This window comes from Rhopalosiphum maidis, chromosome 2 (assembly GCF_003676215.2).
Source record: "Rhopalosiphum maidis isolate BTI-1 chromosome 2, ASM367621v3, whole genome shotgun sequence".
NCBI lineage: Eukaryota > Metazoa > Arthropoda > Insecta > Hemiptera > Aphididae > Rhopalosiphum > Rhopalosiphum maidis.
The window spans coordinates 26,309,050-26,326,220 of record NC_040878.1 but is presented as its reverse complement, the minus strand read 5'-3'; the positions used below and the strand labels follow the sequence as shown (position 1 = coordinate 26,326,220).

General features: G+C 27.1%; 1 protein-coding gene across 2 annotated transcripts in view; it reads right to left on the bottom strand.

Annotated features, from left to right (window-relative positions):
* Positions 1-17,171, bottom strand: part of LOC113551068 (potassium voltage-gated channel subfamily KQT member 1) — a 248,930-nt gene that overhangs the window by 197,701 nt on the left and 34,058 nt on the right. The window contains exon 1 of one of the 2 annotated variants that reach the window (XM_026953098.1): positions 13,777-13,887. The exons of the other annotated variant lie outside the window; for it this stretch is intronic. The gene's annotated coding sequence lies outside the window, so the exon portion shown is untranslated. Of the gene's footprint in view, positions 1-13,776; positions 13,888-17,171 lie in introns of those variants that run through there. 2 annotated transcript variants of the gene reach the window in all.

The following is a 17,171-nucleotide window of genomic DNA, read 5'->3' as shown; positions in this document are numbered from 1 at the left end:
AATTACGATTATCACGATTAATCAAATAATATAAAAATATATATTTAGATACCTATTGAATACAAAAAATAATCACTTATTAGAAAAAGAATATTTGAAATAAAATATGCTCAACACCTCAAAATTGAAGACGTAAAAAAACTACAATACACTTTCGTTTGAACATTATAGAACTGTAGTACCTATACAGGTAATATTATATAGCTACATTAAAAAAATGTTCAACAAACTTAACTCCTTTTACGAAAAAGACGAAAATACATTCGAAACACATGATTTCATGATAATAACTATTAATATTTCAAATGGTATACGGTGTTAAGCACTATTACTACCAAAGCACAAACATTTATTTTAATTTTTTTTTTAAACACAAAAAAATAACCGAGGTAACCTGCTGCGATTGCCGTTAAAAGAAATCGCGTAGTATTTACGCGTATATTACTCCCGCGAGACCAAAACTGCATCTGTCGCCAATACGCCGCCAATACGATTATTACCGATTATTTGCAATCCCCGCGGGGGAAAGATTTTATTCACTCGGAACGCACGCAATTTAATGTGAATATTATTATTATTATTAAAACAATAATATAATAAACCTACGTGTAAACTTTAGGCACACAGTATTATAATGAACAAACTTATTGTTATAAATGCCGTATAGACGTATATTGTGTACATATATTGAATTCCACCCACATGTGAGACGATATGAAACGGGATTTACTCGGAAAACAAGAGTCACGATGTGTTTCCAGTAACGGCAGTAACTAACTCGCAACACGAAAATAATCATTATTATTATAATTATTAGTATTAGTAATAGTAATAATAGTAGTAGTATTAACTGTTTAAATCCTTTTGGACTAACAGGAAATTAACGTCATGAATGGCCCCACACAAGTTACGTTCAATGTGAAATCTATCGATTTAATATGGGTAAGGGTTACTGTAAATTAAGTTTCATTAATTTTTGTGTGAATTGTAGTCCGGGTATATTTTATAAATATGTAAATTGTAGCCTAAATACTACGTATATTAAGTCTCAGATAAAAATTTTTTCAATTAAAAAATGGATAATTGGAAATTATTTACTAAGAACCTAGTAAAATTAAACATTTAATATAATTTTTAAGAAATATGTGAAACCGAAATTTTAAGCCATCAACTATTTTCAACGTTTCTTTATTCTGCTTTTCATAACGTTCATATTTATTTAATTGAAAAAAAAAAATATCTAGTAAACCGTACACCGCTCACGAATTACAATGAAATGCACACTGGCTGCTAGTAATATTGCATTAGTGATTAGTGAACAAAAATAATAACATCGTTAAACCACATTCGTTTTTGACGAGAATTTCAAGATGTGGAAATTGGATATTCAAATATAATATAATCATTTCTTCCTCACACGACTGTTGTTCTTTTATAGAAATAATAAAGATATTTAATATTATATCAAAACATATTAATCATAGGAACAACAATTATTTAAATTACGTATATTATTATTTTCTTAACATTTATACAACTAGCCAGTACTCACAGTCCTACAATACTAACGTATCGGTATACAATTATAATATATAATATTATTCTATACTACTATGAGAATTTATAATATTATTACATAATATTTATTTATAATTTTTTGAGTAAGCTAAATCCATAAAATTATTAATTAGTTATTTACTAGATGTAACTAATGGACAAATAAATCAATAGTTTTAGTATAAATAAATTGTAAAAGAGAAGAAAGCAGACATCTTCGTCTCTTCTCAGAATCGTTTTTTGTATAAAATTATAAAATTAAAGTGACATAATCATTGCGGAGTTACAATTGAAATGTAACTTCACCCAATCTGGAGGGCTGCTGGATCGACTTGAAGATTTAGACAGCAATTTAGTTGTAAGAAATTCAACATTAAATTTTTTCATATAGAGCATTTTACAGAGTATAACCTAATTAAACCGCAGTAATAGCTAGGGTACGCTGACCCATTGAGCCATGTTTTAAAATATGTATTTTTGACTTACCTACTTCGAAAATACAAAATGTGAAGTATAAATAAATAATATTGTATATTTATATACGCCAGGGGTCACTAAAACGCGGTTCGTGGACAAATTCTATCCAGCCTCCAAACGATGAAAAAAAAATAATTTCTTACAATTTTATAATGATATAATTTTTAAAATATGTGCTTTGAATTGTTATGACTAGTGAAAAAATTCCAGATACTAAATATGGTCCTTCAAAAATATTAATTGCTAAGCTCTGGTAAACACTATGCAGTAAGTATACATCGCGAGAAACAAATATGAAATTAAAAAAAAAAGACAAAAAAGTTCTGCTATAAAAACAGTTTTATTTTTATAAAAATTATGATTAGCTTAGTAATATAATTGTTTTTAACGGCCATTGAACGATAAAAAATATTTTAAGGGAAATACAAAATTATTGTTGTTCTGCGTTTATGTTCACGCCATCGCATAACAAAAAGAAACTATTCTACAATAGATAATAAAACATATGCTTTTATATTAGATACACTACGACTACACTTTACCTACATATTCTATTATATTATTTCACTGTTAGCTTATACACTATGCACTGTATGCACGTGAATGGGTATGTAGGTCATTATCTCCGTTGTGTATTCAGCAGTATCATGCAAGCACACCGACTACTATTGGCCTATCGATTTATTTAAATCTTTTCGTCTTATAAATAAATATAAACATTTTTAAGGACGTACTTGTTTTACATAAATATTCATGAAAATGCACGTATATGTTTATTTATTCATTTTATATTTGTATTTAAGTATATAAAAGTATTAAATAAAAATTATTCGAATTTCACTAAATATTTACATAGACATACAGAAAAATTTAATTATCAACTAATAACTTCACAAAAGCGTTTTTTATTCAATGCAAAAATGTTGGCTTATTTTTTTATTTTATGATATTATATTTAATATCATTTAAATGTACGTTTTAATGAAATATGTATGTAAAACAAAAGCCTATTTATGAACATACATTGAATAGATTTATTCTAGAAACTATTAAGTACTAAATTATATTTTTTGTTACGTTCAAATAAAACAAGTCATAGTGAAATAGATAAAATACTCTTACAGAATACCATTTAAATTACTTATAGAGGAGATATCGATTTAAAAAAAAAAAAAGATTTTCAAGTGAAAATATGAATATAATATGTGAATTGCATAACAATCCATAATTGAATATGTCGTTTAAACATACCGAGTTTCCATCTCCATCCCTGTTAAATAAAATATGAAGTTATCCAACATATTTCAATAATTCACTACATTAGGTAGAATGTAGATCACTGAGTGTCGCTTGTACATTATGTAGTTACAAAGGTATATATGCCACAAGATAATATATAACTACCTACGTGTTTACTTGAACTAAAAAATATGATGGAAGCAAAATATCCCACTAGAATAATATTTACACGATTGATGTCTTAAAAAAATATTTTGTGTTCTGAGCGAAAAAAAAAGAAGAATATTATCTGGATAATAATTAAAAAACAGATGTAACCAAATCAAAACTGTTACCCTCATTACCATGCGAAAATCTTAAAATTGTATAAATATTATATAGGTTGTATATTTTTAAAAGACTAACCGTATATAATGGCTAAATAAACGGAGCGTATTAAATAGTTCGTTATAATCTTGGATGTACATTTTTTTTAAAAGCTAAAAAGAAAGACAATATAATATTATAAAAATACGATATATTATCTGATACCTCTTTTAACGAGAAAAATAATAAGGTCCTGGCAAAATGATAAATATTTCGTATTTTGATCTGTCTACAAGACTACTACAAATACGGACAGTAATATTTTTCCCTCAATACCTTGTTATCTTAGATAGAAATCAAATATATTGTAAACGTACCTTTATCGTGTATCGTATATTAAACATAACATGCAGCAGCGTGGAAATTATTCGGTTTAAACATTTTAGTGGCTTGTTGATTCACAAACTTGCTGAGAAATTCGAAATCGGGAATAAGTATAAGGCTGTACTTGTTTAAAAAAAAACAATAAAGAAGAACTTTGAATCGGTACAACAAAAAATTGTACTCATTCCAAAGAAATAAGCTTAGTGTGTTAATTGATAAATTCGTCTAAGAATTGTTCACCCGTGTTAGAAATAAAAATGTGACTGTATCTTGATCAATAGTTCAAGAAAAATCATTAGAAGTGGTTTAACAAATCGAATACGACAGTTTCAATGTTCCCAATAGCTAGTTAGAGTACTTCAAAAAATGGTATAAAATTATTTTTAAATTGATTTTCGAAGAACCAGCTTCTATAAATCTAACAGTCGTTATTGAGTGAAAATCAAATATTATAAAAATAGTGACATAATACAATATTCACAGGACATATTTAATTTTGACGAAACTGACCTGTTTTACCGAGCATTACCAGACAAAACTTTGTCTTACAAATAACAGACATTTTTTTGTAAAAATATAGCTAAACAACATCTAACGGTTCTTCTATGTGCGATCATGCACAGGGAAAAACTTAAGCCACTAGTCATTGGAAAATCTCTCAAGTCAATGTATTTTAAAGGAATTGACGTTAGTAAACTGGAAGTTGAACTGAAAGCGAACATTTAAGTGTACATGACTACATCTGTAATGAAGTATTTGTTTCAACGATACAACCAACAAATGAAAACTCAAAAAAAATTGTGTTGTTCCTTGACGACTATACACCACTTGCAATTATGCAAAACTAAATTTGGACAACGTTAAGCTTATTTTTATACCCAAACATAACTTAAATTTCTCTACCTTTGGATCAAGGTATAATCTAAAACGTCAAAGCTTAATACAGTAAGTTTCCATTGCAATACATTATTGAAAATTTGGACAACGCTCAAGACGCACAAGATTTAGCAAAGCAAATTTATGTTTTAAAAGCAATTATACGGGTAAAATAAAGCACAGGCAGAAGTTTCTTCGTTAACAATAACTTCAGACAAGCAGGATTTCCATCCAGTGAACCTACAGAAATGGAAAATGAAGTAGATGACAATGAGTTGACCGAACTGATGGAACCTCTCCGGTTGTCTTGAAATGACAATGTTCCTCAAGCAGATGATAAATTATCTACATAACACAACTCAAACACCTTGTATATCTGCATCAGCTATGGTTTTAGATAACTATCGTTCTGAATCAAATCCAATAGTAGCAAATTATGAGCATTTAGACAATGACCAATGAGAACATTCTAAAATTGAGACGTTTGGAAACTATTCAGAAGCTCTTAGGTAGCTATTATTCATATGAATGAATTTCATTTGAAAAAAATTGACGAAAAAGGGTTTGTTTTCACTTACTTGTGAATCAATTATGCAAACCGAACTGGAAATGACAAAAACCAACAACAATCCTATATCAATTTTTTTTTAATACAGTAATAATATGTATATGTATATTATTGGAACTAAATAGTAAATATTAAATAATAATGTATATAATATATTCTGAGTATTAAATATTAAATATTTACATAGTTAAGTATGTGAGTTTAGCCAAATGTGTACAGTCTATAACGGACACTTCCTTTTGCGCAGGTATATCAAAAACGATTTACATTGATTTTGTGCACGTTAATCGGCATTCGATCGAAAACAATATTATTTTGGCGTTAAACGTAACAAACTAGAGTGAAACAAAAAAAAGTAAACATTAATCGAAACACGTTCGGGACTCTGCGGCATATCACCGAACACACGAAGTTTTAAAAAATACATTACTCGAGAATATATAATAAACAAAAACGTGTTCAAACAATTAAACTACCGACAGATTTTCGAAACAAAAAATTTAACGACATTGCCGTTCACGTAAGTCGTCTAGGTCGGTTGTACCCACGATGTGGACTATAGGTTCTATAGATTAGTCACATTAAAATATGTGAATGTAATTCTTATATGAATAATTTCCAGCCACATGAATATCGATTGTGCGGGAAGAACATTTAGTTGAATTTGTAAGCAACGATTAATAATATGATGTATCAGATCGGTCGGTATATTATAATATGATATATTGTTTTAAACGCACGGGAATCTCGTTTGACCGACTAATAAATAATACGAATTCACGTAATCGCAACTATATTGACGTCAATTGTTCGTCGGGTCGTTTGCCGTGCATCCGGCCGATCAGTTGCGACTGCCGACGAATCGTTTTCGACCGAATGATTCGCATATAACCCAAACAATAGTTATAATTTAGGATTTCCGTGTTTGCGCGCAATACTGCAGTAATCTTATGATTGTTTATCTGACCGTCTTCGGTGACGTTCATCCCGAGCGGTTTGAAACAACTATATAATCGCAGCTGACAATATTTGGATTCGAAAACAATATTGTCTGTTCACGACGTGTGTTTTACATCAAGCCGAAGGTTATAGGTACTTTATATATTGCCGAGTGAAACTAAACGATGAGCAAAATTATTCGGGAAGTTAAAGTGATCTTGACCAACATTTTTTGTCGACAATAGATGTGTCGCGTTCGCTATTTTTGACTTAAATTCAGATCCGATGTTCTGCAAAACTTAATTTTCGATATTTTTTTTTGCCAACCGAAGATCTCTTTTCCCGGGTTCTTTTTTCATTTACATTGTAAGATTAAAATGTATTGTTAAAAAAAAAAAGGTTAAAATAGCGATCATAAAGAACTTCTTACAATAGCACTATTTTTTATTTAGACACACTCGTTTATTTTATTATTGATTTGTAAATTTTTAAATCGAAGCGAAATATTATTTATATATGTTTAATAATTAGATTTAAAACAAATCTGTTGGTATTATATTTAACCATCAAGACTCGAGTAATCGTTTATAAATATAATAATAAACATTAAAAGATATCCGTAAAATGAATAACAGTTCGTTTAAATAATATATCACATTGTCATATGATACGTCCACAGGCATTACAAACTCAACAACCTGATCTAGTCTGTGATGGTTCTTATAATTATAATTTTATAAAAATTTGTATTTCAAAATGTACACACGTAAATCCAATACGACCATTTCCGTTAAATTTATTATATTGTTTATCCAAAGATACATATATAAGTATTCATCTGATATTGAGAAAATGGAAATTTTAGTTTGGTCTTATTCTAATCATTTGTGGTTCACAAATTCGACGACCAAAAACGTTTTATTTTTTTTATCAATTCCCAGTGGAACATAATATATATAATGTATTTTCAGCCCTTTATATACCAGTATTTATTTAAATAAATCCATTTGTATTCCAGACGCATGTGTTTATTTTTTCCCCTATCCTATAAAGCCCGTATAATATTATCGACCTACCTATTACACTAACAATTGTTACCTAACCACATTAGAAAAATATCGTATGTTTTATAATCAATAATTTTTATGGCCGGCCGTGTCCTTTTCCAAAGGTTACAGGTATTATAGTTGCAACGAAACAATAATAATAGCCGTGGATCACCAACCTCAAAATAAGGTTCAAATTTAATACTGCTGAGTAGTGATCACATTAACTACTGTAAAAAAAGGTTAGGTGTCGTGGTACTTAATAAAAAAAAAAAAAAAAACAAATGTAAAATAAAATAGGGAAGTAACTATATTATTGTAAAAAACGTGATAATATATGAAGATTGATCCATCCCGAAACTATGCGATTATTATTTACACAGTTATATGTATGGCTCATTTCAAGAATAAAAATTAAAATAATATTGACAAGTTGCAACATCAGGATACGTAGTAGTTACTGCTATCAATAAGTATATGCGTGTTATAGAAAATAACAAAGGATTGAAGTCAAAAATCACAAGAACACAAAATAATACATATACATTATTTATAACGGGACCCATTAAATTGTACATTATGAAGAACACAAAGGTGGGATTAAATAAAATTTAATAATGAATATTATTATACACAATAATATAATCCACGGTAGATTTGTCACGTACACGGTATGAATGATTAGGTACGTCATTTTATATTTACGTGTATATAATGTGTGTATGACGTATATACGGCGGTGAACTTAAAAATGTCCAAAGGCAAGCATTTTATTCATCCATTATAACCCAATATACCTTCTCTTACCCTTTATCTGAATTAAAAATTGTTATTAATGGAATTTTGTTTACGACAAATATCCGACCGCGTAAACCATCACCGACCGCCTTTTTAAAAACGCACGAGTGGCTAAAAAACGTGAACCGTGTGTGCATTTTAAGGGCAGGTTGCACAAAACATTGAGAGTTATACTCAATACACCTTTCTAACGTCATTTAGTTGCAATCGACTATTACGGATCGACCGCATAATATTAAAACATATTATTATTAATCATACATTCATATATTAACCATTATAAATCATCGCTGTATAGAAATATACTACCCACTCTCATATACATTGATGTGGATATCCTACAAAAACAAAATCACTAAAAACCTCCTTTACATGGGTTTCTTCTATTCCTTGTTATATGTTTCGTAAAAAGAAATCAATAAGTTTTTAATTATTTTAACAAAAACTATCATTATTTGGTTTTCGTAAATTGTTGCACCCTGCAATCCCAGGAAAATTTATGTGAGACGTTGGGAACCTATAGACATTTTTACATTTACTGTGGTGATTCTGTACAAAGTTATAACTTCAAACCGTATGCGAATGATGTGGTCCACGGGGGTGGGTAACACGCTGCAGACGTTTTTTCGGGTTGTAAACCGAAATCGAAATGAATACGGGTGACAATCGGTTTTTCGTACGTTGGCCCAGATCCAAGGACCGCTATAAAACATTACAAAGACTTTTGTGGCCATGAATTTCCTTGACATATTTTCACCTGGTGCACAATACGTCGACTCTCACCAAAGACATTACAATTTAAAACTTGTACGTGACAAAAAAAAAACCTCTCTTAACGTGTATCGTAAACTTTTTTTCTTAAACTATACAAGTATTATGTATAGTATATAATAAGAAGTAAACGCGTTTTGGTCATGTCATACATATTAAAGACTCATTCGTGCAGTAATGTGAATACGACATTTTATTACCAAATTTAATAAATGCAATTTAACATGCACATCAGCTCGGCAAGGTAATAATATATAATATTTAAAATTCAAATATAATGACTAATCGTTCAAAGCAAAAAATAATTTAATATCAAATATTTGGAAAATTATTTCAGATAATAATAATATATTATTATCACATTCAATAACAAAAAAATAGAAATATATTATATATTTATGAAAGTTGAAGTAATATAGGTACACGTGTATAAATTGTGCATGTTGAATTTATGTTTGGCTATTATTTTACAGAATTAAAGAAACTACAATTATTAATCGTCATTTGAAATCAACAATTTTTAATCGATTAGTATAATATTATATCATGTGCTGTTATTTTTCAATGTAATATTCAATAATTTTATTTAAGTCTATTATACAAACGATAATTTGTATGTATAAGCCAAAGGTGGTATTAACAACTCAATAGTCAAGAAAATGTTATTGACTATATTTTAATAAAATCAAGTACTACAAAAAGCTTATGACATCAACAAATAATATATAATAATATAATAATAACAAATAGGTATTGTAAAAATTTAAAATATCAAAATTTTAATTTTTGATATACCTACTGTTTACCGGATATGTAGTATTGGCAACTGCACTTGTATAGTGTATTTTGCACTTGCACACATCGTGCTAAGTCATGAAGTAACTATGTAAGAATATGATTTTACTTCGTACAATATTATCTATACTTAATGGTCTTTAGGGGTATAAACGGAAATTCCGTACGTGCATAATTTATACGTACTGATGACATATTTTCGCCGACGAATAAATTACACTAATTAGGAATAACCGCATTCGACGTTAATTAAGTAATGTATATAATTATGTCATGACACACACGACGTTTCGTACCAAATTTTGTACACTTTGACATTGCAGTTTTCGTCTATTAGGTGAAATAAGTTTCATTATACCCACCACCAGTGTGAAACTCTCTTTAAATAAATAATATACAATTCGATATATCGTCAAACTGTTTAAAAATAACAATTCAGTTGTCATAGTACCTATTATATTATTAATTTTAAATGCAAAATAATATCATAAAAGCATATTATAAAAATAGAAGCCGGTCGAAACGCCAATAGTCAAAATGACGACAGTTAAAATATCGAAAAACCAAAGTATATTATTACCAAAGTAAATATTGGCAAATTCAAATGTTTATGATCATTTTTCCTTTTAAACACCGTGATCAAAATTAGTATTATTGAAGTTAAAAGTAATTCACAGCCTATTTATGAATTTTATTTTATTATTACATATTAATATATTATGCGGTTATTTAATTAAAAACGTGTATTTTTTCACATAAAATTCTAAATTTTTATAATTTTTCTATCTTATATTTATGCTATTGATACATCATACTTTTTGATATTTTAACTATCTCAATTTTAATCTATCGATTTTTTGTTGTCAATATTTCGTACCACGCCAATAAAAAATAGTAGAAAACTTGTGGCGGCTAATCAAATCATAATTTTTTATTAATTTGAATATTATATTATATTATTATAGGTATAATACATTTTTATAAAAGTATTTTGCTTCAGATTATAAAATTGAAGAGAACACTTAAAGTTACCATTTTTAAGTTAAACGTTTATAGTAGTTTCACCAAAAACACGAGGGTAAAAAATATTAATGCAATATAAAATGTTATAATTACATATATCTAAATTGTAGTACATTTATAAATTTTGAGTGTTCATAGGTAAAAAATTCATCCCGATTAAAATTGGAAACTGTTGTGTTACTATACTATAAATAAATGGCTTGTATAATACATATTTATTGTAAAGTAAATATTTTGATTATAAGAATTAATTCCTCGAGAAAAATTTAAATTATTGTTTTAAAATATGTATGAATATATATTTAAACACAATTTGTATTCATATTTATCAAAAAATAAAATTAAAATAAACAATCTATGATTTTGTAATGGGAAACTCTATATCTATTCGTTTCAGTCGTTTCCGATTCTGGTACAAGCAGTTTTATACAAATGTATAAATCAATTTTCATTTTGAAACTTCTGAGAGAAACCCACTTCTGGTAAATATGTCAAGGAACAAAAAAAGTTTACAACCGTGGTTTAAAATACAAATTAAATCAATATAATCATTAACACGGAATAAAATTATTATATTACGATTGTCTCGCAAAAAATTCCACCCTGTACGTTCAATAATCTCCAGTGAAACAAACGCATCACTTTTCATTCATACACAAACGAAACATAATATATATGGCTTCAACTCCGGCATTTACAAAACATGGTCTTCGATCGATAATTTAAAATATACATATATACATCAGATATAAATTATAATGTGCAGCATGTAGATAGCAGATAGTTGCACTAATACAGCGTTCCATAGTCAATACTTTTTACATTATATTCAGTAATAATAGTAATAGTAATAGTTTATTTATATTATGATTCACTTATTAGTTATTACTCATTATATACTAACACGTCGTACTAGTTGTGGCAGTACATTGATTTTTATGTATCCGTTACTGACATTTAATTAGATTGAAAATTAATATTTAATGTTAAATAAGTATAGTATAATATTAATTATTTATTTATATATATGTATATAATTTTTAAATCGTATCAGGGTAAACAAGTATTAACTAAATGCACAGCGTAAGCAGTAAGTATAAATTTATTATTTAGTAACATAACACACGACACACGGCACACCATAAAATATTTAAAAGTCAATTCTTATAAGCGAACGGATTTATAAAGGTAAATTCAAGGCATATTTTGGTTCGTGACTAGTATTTTATAGATTTCAACTATCTTACGAATGTACGTGGCAAAAATATTGTGCGAATGATGTTAATGTGTCATATGCTCATATTTTAAAAGATTTTACACAATAGTTTATTTGTTTCAGTCAGTAAAATTGACTCTCAGGTATAATGTGATATTATAATTTAATTACCTATTAAATTGATTAAAATTTTAAAATAGACGTTTTAGTTAATTTGTGGTTACTATGGTAATAATTTGATAATATTTATGCTTAAAAGACATGTGGTTACCAATCATTTATTTTTTCTATAAACAAACTAAAACTTTTAATGTTACTGAATAAGTACCAATATAAATAATATGTACATTGTATAATATATGTGGTTTAAATCACATGTGTTTAGCTACTATAAAACCAAGAAATATATATTTAGTATAATCAATCTTTCTAACAATCACCCAAACGATTTTTGTCTTTTCGTAAATTAGACCCGTCCGCAGACAATTCGTCATTCTTTTTGAGGTTTTAATGGTCTTTTAATTCAAGGAAACTACAGAACGTTATAAATCATTAGGACAGCTACTGTATACGTTAAATATCCTTGACTATTGGCTATTTACTATTATACCCAAAAATCCAATGAAAATAATTAATATATCATTTGATGCGTAAAATGTATTATTCTATTTTCTGTTTATTGCGGTTTAATATTAATAATAATAATTATAATAATAGTATATATAGTGTAATAACTAACTAAAATAACTAAAAGATATGCCAAGAAGTAATTTTCTAGTCACCACTATATTACAAATGATTTTTGATGTTTAAATTTAAAAATATTTAAATAGTTATGCTTCGATGATGTGGAACAATAAAAAACGACGTCGCAAAAGAGTAAATTCATTTCTCACCAGTCTTTGCTGACGATAATAATATTTCTCCTTATCGTAAAGTACCTACTTCTTTATTGTCACGAAAGGTGTATTATATATATATATATATATAGTACCATTAATGGTGTTTTTAATTACTTACGGACAGTTTTGTGAGACTTCTCCTCCGTCGAGGTTACAATATATATTATGTTTTATTGTTATCATATTGAAGCCTATGTGGTACTTTTATCTCCGTTAGCTTTCGATCACAAAAGAACTTCCTTTATCGTATTATTCTCATGCAGACACAATTATTGCATAAATGTTTTGCCGATAACGACAACTTATTATAGTACGATGAACAATTTCACAATTTCTACTTCACGTATAAAAGTAAATGACATGTATAAATTTGTGATAACGATTTAGGTAATATCTAGTAACAATAATTTATATCAAAACAACGTTACGTTAAAATTAACATAAAATAATTTTAACGTTATAGTTTTAATATAATTTTTTATTAATTTAAAATAATTTTGGTATCACTGAAATGCTTGGTTTTGAATTTTAAATTTACCCTCATTCGCATAAGAAAAACACAAAAACTGACTACGTTTCAAAGGCCTCTCTGCGTTACGTAACTTAAAGGTAAAAATCTTGTGTTATGTTATATTTCAGTATACGCAACTAGATAACAAATCTTAAGTAAGCATTCAAGCTAGTTTTTGGATTCTGGATCACAAAACTAAGCGTATCGCCGAAATGGCAAACGAACGAACTTACCCATGTGATGTCAATAAAATTTAAAATACTGGAAAAGAAGACTTTACAAATGATGACGTTAGTAGGTGATATATGTCGAATGTGGTTAGTCAGCCGTTGGCAAATAGTGTATGCAAATAGGTGCGATTTACCTACTTTAGTATCGGAATGGATATTTGACAGCGTAGCGTTCAATCTTAATAGTTGGCACATAGATGAAGGGATGGATCATAGAGTACACCGAAATAAAGTGCCAGCCTCGATCCTAAAGTGAATACACAAAACACAAATCTACATCAAATTCCGTAATCACAATGACATAATGGTACTGTATTGTTCGTTTTAACTATCACCTTATAAGTATGAATTCCGTTATACCATAATAAAATAAAATTTTATAGTTCTATGACAACTTTAAGGTTTTCTCAACTAAGTGAATTTTTGCTAACAAAAAATATGGGAAGTAAGGTATAAGTACAAGAAATAAATACCAAATAATTTAAAAGGTTCAACTTTATTACAAAAAAAAAAAAATTTTAATTGTGAATTAATATTTAATTGCATTAATTTATTATAACATCAAACAATAAATTGAATAACAGTTTCTTACATTTTAATGACGCTCATGTATTTATTATTTTAGTTGATATTAAGCCTGAGCTTAAAATTTAAATTATCTGATACCTGAATATGAAAAAAAGTTAATCTTAAGATAAAAATACGATCATCTTTACATTATAAAATTCCATTTATATACTTAGATGATGTCAATGATATTCCAAGGAAATTTAAAAGTGAAGAAATGAAATATCAAAAAACTGATAGTATGCAGTTTCAAGTAAAGTACCTGAGTGAAACGTCAACAAAACTTAATCATTTATCATTCTAATGGCGAATAATAATAATATCGTTTAAAAAATAATGAAGAATGAAATTGAAAAGCAAAATATAACAACATATTATATCAACAAGATTGAATTGAGTATACTCTTGAAGATAATACAATTATGACGATATTTATTGTAAATGTATTTCTAAATTTTATGGGTTATAAGTTTATAAACTATTAACATTTGTTACAAACGTTAATTTTATCATTTTTATTAGTTTATAGTACATATTTTATATTATTCTGTGACAACCGATGTTAAGTAAAACAAAACAATTTTAATAGTTGTCAATATATATAAATATTGTACCGTTTTGTAAATCAATCGATATAAAATAGAAATTATTTATACACTTGCAAGGAAGTAATTCCATTACATTCTTTGTTTTAATTAAATTTTTTTAAGGTAAATCATTATTTATTTTTATTTTTTAATGATAGCTTGCTTACATTTACTTACTCACGTTTTTACAATATAAGGACTTTATAACATTTTCGTGATAAAAGCCATTGTAATTACTAATTTATAATTATAAATATATTGTGGGAAATAATTTAATGTTATGCAGTTAACTTTATTTTGTTTAAATAATCAATATTACAATTACATTTTTCGTTGACTATCATGTTTAACTTCAATTGTAATATAAAGTATTCGTGTCTACAAATAAATAAAAATACGAATTATATTTTCACGAATATAAATGCTTTTATTAAAGTGATAACTATGGTAAGGTTTGATTAATTTATAGTATATCTAAAATATAACAAACTAAATTACTGTCGATTATAACAATGTATTATTTATTTCTAGCTCAAATGAATAATTTTGAAATGTATCCGGCCATCGTATCATTATAAGTCATTGAAATTATCCCAAGCTATTGCCTATAATACCCATAAATGACCATAAGTTTTTTCTTTCACATGTATAATATAACTTATGTGCTTATTATAAAGGTATGATGAAAAATTCAGCAAAAATAAAAATGTTTCAAAGCCGTCTACCTATCTGGGCGCATTAATTACATTAGATTTTTTGCCTGTAAGAAAATTCTGTAATTATTTATTTTAAAAAACCCTTTGAATAAAAAAAATCCCATTAAAAGTTAATAGTTTACATTTTAATTTAGAAATTTTAACGAATTGAATACTTTACAGAGGAAATGCACTTTGAAAAATACCATATTAAATACAAATACCATACAAATATATTATTTAGAACGTTCTAACAATATTCCCTGCATACATAATTTATATCGAATTTAACTTGAAAATGAATGTCTTGAAATTTATACAATTTTAAAATTTTTATAAAGTAAATAAATATTTCTAAAATATTGTTTTTTTTTTAATTTTATATATATTACACACATTATTCTAACTTTAACTTTGTATTTCAACAAATAATCGTTATATAACCCAATAAGATATTTTTTTAATTTTAAATAGAGCGTGAAAACTGTTTAATTTTCAAACTTGTCTTGTATTTTTTAAAAGAAAACTTTTGATGTAAGTACAGAAAAACCTATACGTTGATCATATTTACTTTATCTCATTCTAAAGACAAAACTTTCTAACCACATAAAGATTGGTCCATACAAATCATATATACAACTAAATTAATCACGAGGTACGTATGATATAATAAATTTGTGGTTTTGCTAAACCGTCCCAAAACTGTAATCATTCAAAAATATTCAAGTCTTTTATCGTCATGTTATTCTAGTATCTAGTACATAATATATTAATATTATCCCCAGTAAGTATCAGATAATTTACTTCATAACGATATAACAGCATACATTTTTAATCAAATTTGCATAGACCATAACATAAACTCTAATTATATCTGATTCATCTATAGTTTATGTCGTTTTCTATTTAAGTATTCATCCGGCAATAACCTGCAGCCCACTTTCGGAATTAAATATGATATTGATAATTTCTATTTTTATTGCATTAATATATATTATTATATCGTATAATTATGATTCAATCCAAATAATTTAATAACAAATTAATTCATGGTAATTTAACGCCACTGAATAAGCCTCCAATGTAATGGGATTAATACTAAATTTACTAAAATGTTTAAAATATCACGGTATCTTTCAAATCCATTATCATGAAGTATTATTCTTAGTAAACAAAGTTAAATAAATCAAAAACTTCTTGTTCATTCGAATTTTAATTTTGATATGTACATTATCGGTAAATGTATCTGATAAATACTTTATTGTTTAAAATCCACTCTTTTTATTTGAAAAAAATAAGTTTATTTCTCCACTAAATATTCTATAAGAGTATATAAAATATAAAGAATTTGAAAACACGATCTTTAAGTATATTTAAAATCTCTAAATTTCAGATTTTGAATAACTAAATTATAGAAGAAAGAAGAAAGAAAAGACGAATCATCCTAAACATATTATGTAGACCATGGCACTTAGGCTTGCTAAGCGACTACGCAGGGCAGCCAGAAATTGTTTGAGGGCATGGAATTACATAATATGATTAATGTGAAATGTATATTCCATATCAGTGGTGGCTTGTAGTAATTTAACTTTGTAATAATGTAACCTTGTAGTAACCTCCTTCTTCCAAAAACGCAAAAAAATAAATTATACAAAATCATTTGCTTAACGAGAACTCACTGACA